Below are 3,283 nucleotides of genomic sequence, written 5' to 3'. Positions count from 1 at the left end.
TTGGCTCTCAATCCACTGAGCTACCCAGCTGCCCCCTAAGGACATACATTCTTATAAAGTTCTTTGGGCATAATTCTAAATTGCCTTCCAGAATGGTTGGATCAATTCACAACTCCACCAGCAATGCATTAGTGTCCCAATTTTGGCTCTGGCTCTCTTTTTGACTCTTCCTTTCTACCACTCTGGATTGCTGAGCAATGGCTCCTACCTGACAGTCCTGCTAGCCTCCTGCACAATCACAGGGAGAAAAAGCCCAAATCTATCTGTTAGGCAGGCAGAGCCCTGTCTGGCGCTCTCTTCTGTGGAGAAGAACACTTGACAGAGAGCTCAGTTTCCAGAATCCAAGGCCAGAGCTGAATACCTTGACTAGCAAGCCAGCTTTCATGGAAGCAAAGAATTAAGATCCACCTCATGACTTCTTGATTATAGGATCCTAGTATTAGACCCCCGTATCTATGGGAAGTTAAACCCTCGTTTTATAGATGAGGAAATTTGAGTTCAGAGAGACTAAATAATTTATCCTATGGAAGACCTTCATTCAGATCTTGCCTCAAACACTTGCTATCTGAGTGATCCTGAGCAAGTTTCAGCCTCTTTTTCTTTGTCTGTTAAATAGGAATAATAATAGTACCTACTTTACAGGGTTGTTGTAAAGAGAAAATGAAGTAGTATTTTTTTTTAAAACCTGCAAAACCTTAAAGTACTTGTCAATATTAACTAGGATTGTTACCATCATCATCATCATCATCATCATCATCATCACCATCATCATCATCATCATTGTTATTATTGCCAAAGGTCTCTTAGCTAGTTAGTGGAAAAACTGAGATTCAGACACAAGTCTAAGACAGGCGCCACCTGAGTGAATTTCCTTTCTGAACTTCTAGACTAATAACAAGAAGAATAACTAATATTTATATAGTGCTTACTTGTGCCAGGATCTCTAAGATTATTTCCAAGAGGTCTACAAAAGGAATTCATCAGTCAATCAAACAAGCATTTCCAAAGCCCTTACTATGTTCCAGCCCCCAAACTCAATACCTAATTAAGGGAGAAATACTTAGAGCCGCATCTGTTTATCCCAGGATTGGATAATACACAGCTGTCAACCAATCTGACTGATTTCCCCAGGAAATGCCAACTGTAAAAAAAAAGAGAATCACATTGGGCTGCCACTAGGTCTGGTTTATTTCTATGCCAGAGCTACCACAGGGCTCTTGCTGGTATTATGTCCGTCCTCTCCAAGGTTTGGTGAGGTTTTAGGGCATGCTAATGCTCTGTCCACAAGGGCACAAAAAGGAGAAATCTCAAAATCCTGATCAAGAACCATTCTGTGGATTCCTGGTGGTTGGCTTAGAAAATTCTGGGGACTCCTCTTCCCACCCTACTCAGCCAGGAGCCTGGCTCTTTTCCTGTCCTGTAAGCATCAGGCATAACCCCAATAGAACCCTGCTGCCTCTATGGAGACGTGACACCTGCCAGTGTTAGCCAATCTCATTAGAAAATGAGATTTTCAAACTGGAGCAACAATAGTGCCTTGCTTCCACCATGGTGGGGAATGCGTCCACACCACCTTGCTCTCCTTCTTCCCCAAAGGCCTGTCCCAGGTATAGAGATTCTGTCACAGATTCCGTTCTCTGCCTGCTCTCTTTGCACCTGAAATTCTGACCTCTGTCTATCGACTTCAGTGTGGCTCTCCTTCCTCTTAGGCTCTCTTCCCTATGCATCAGTCTAGAGGAGCTGATCAAGAACCTCTCATACGCAGATTGAGCTTGATACCCACAAATTTGAGAAGAACTTCATCCTCAGGATTCGGAGCACCTCAAAATGCCCTCTTTCTATCCCAGCTCTCCCTACTGTGGTATGTTCTCATGAGCATGCAACACTTTCTATCACTCCCTCCCTACCAGCTTGGCTCAGTTCTTGGACCTGACTTGCCCTGTCCTCTGCCTGCCATGATCTGGCACTGATGAGGGCATCCTCAATATGCCAATTCAGCTGTAAATTAAATTCTCTCATTTGCAGAAAAGTCACTAATTCTGGAGCGGTTGGCCAATACCCTCATTCTGATCCAGCAGGAAGTTCCCAAATAGAATAAAATATTCTGATAGATTAACTTTTCTACCCCTTCCCTCCCCCCCCACCCCAGCGTTAGCTTACTAGAGCTCCATTCCCTATATAAACAAATATTTGCAGCAGATATGCTCCTTGCAAGCCAGGTAAGTTTAAATTTTTTGTCTCTCTATCCCCAGTGTCTCACTCTAGTGGCTGGATCTTAGCAGTGGTTTAATGAATTCTGGTTGAAGTGAAACCCAGGAGTTTAGGGCATAGGCATATATTATAATATACAATTATAACATATAATATGATTATATGATACACATATAATGGTGTTGTTATATTATAATTATATTTATATAATATAAAATTATTTATGTTATCTGAATTTTCAGCCATCAGTATGATCAATGTATGAAGTAGGAGGGGTAAAACTGTACTTTAATGATGCCCATATTTGCTCCCTAATAATTCTGGAGAACTGATGAGTGCTATAACTATAGGTATCCCTTCCACAATAACAGGGTAAGGGGCATGGTACCCCTGAGATCATTTTTTTGGGCTTTTGTGTTCTTTTTGCAAATTTTAACTTTCTGCTCTTTTTTACTTTAAAAATGAAAATGTATATATTTATGGATTTAAGAGATATAAAATATGTTGATACTATACAATACTATACATATATTCTATACGTTTCTAAGTTTCTAAACTTCTTTTTCTGGGTCGTCCGCTGGCCTTCTAGTGTTGTCTGTGACTCCTACTAAACTCTCCCCCAAACCCATTTAGTTTCTTATGCCAACGTATGATATATCAGACCTCAGTGGGGAAAGTTGAGATGTGAAAAAGATTCCCGTATATATATATATATATATATATATATATATATGTATAATAGAGCTTATTGATTCCATAGCATCATCTAATTCGTAAATATGTCAGCATAGCCCGGCAAAACCAGTAGGATTACCATGAGTGAACCAGCCAGCAAAAGGGTTAATATATGTTGTAAAGAAGTACTTTAAAATAATTTCATTCAAAATAGCCTGAACCCCATTAGCTAACCTTGTTCAGATCTTGGAACTCTGTGTGCATTGAACGCAAAGATGGGCAGAGAAAGTGGGACCCTGCCAATCTCATCAGGCACAAATGGTTGAACTTGCCAGTGTTCGAATCAAGGTTTCCAGACTCAATCTCACCTCCATCCCCCCCTCCATGCCCCAACATT

The sequence above is a fragment of the Gracilinanus agilis genome, chromosome 6, assembly GCF_016433145.1.
Source record: "Gracilinanus agilis isolate LMUSP501 chromosome 6, AgileGrace, whole genome shotgun sequence".
In the NCBI taxonomy this organism is placed as follows: Eukaryota; Metazoa; Chordata; class Mammalia; order Didelphimorphia; family Didelphidae; genus Gracilinanus; species Gracilinanus agilis.
The sequence above is the reverse complement of the archived record's forward strand: the minus strand, read 5'-3'. Positions refer to the sequence as shown.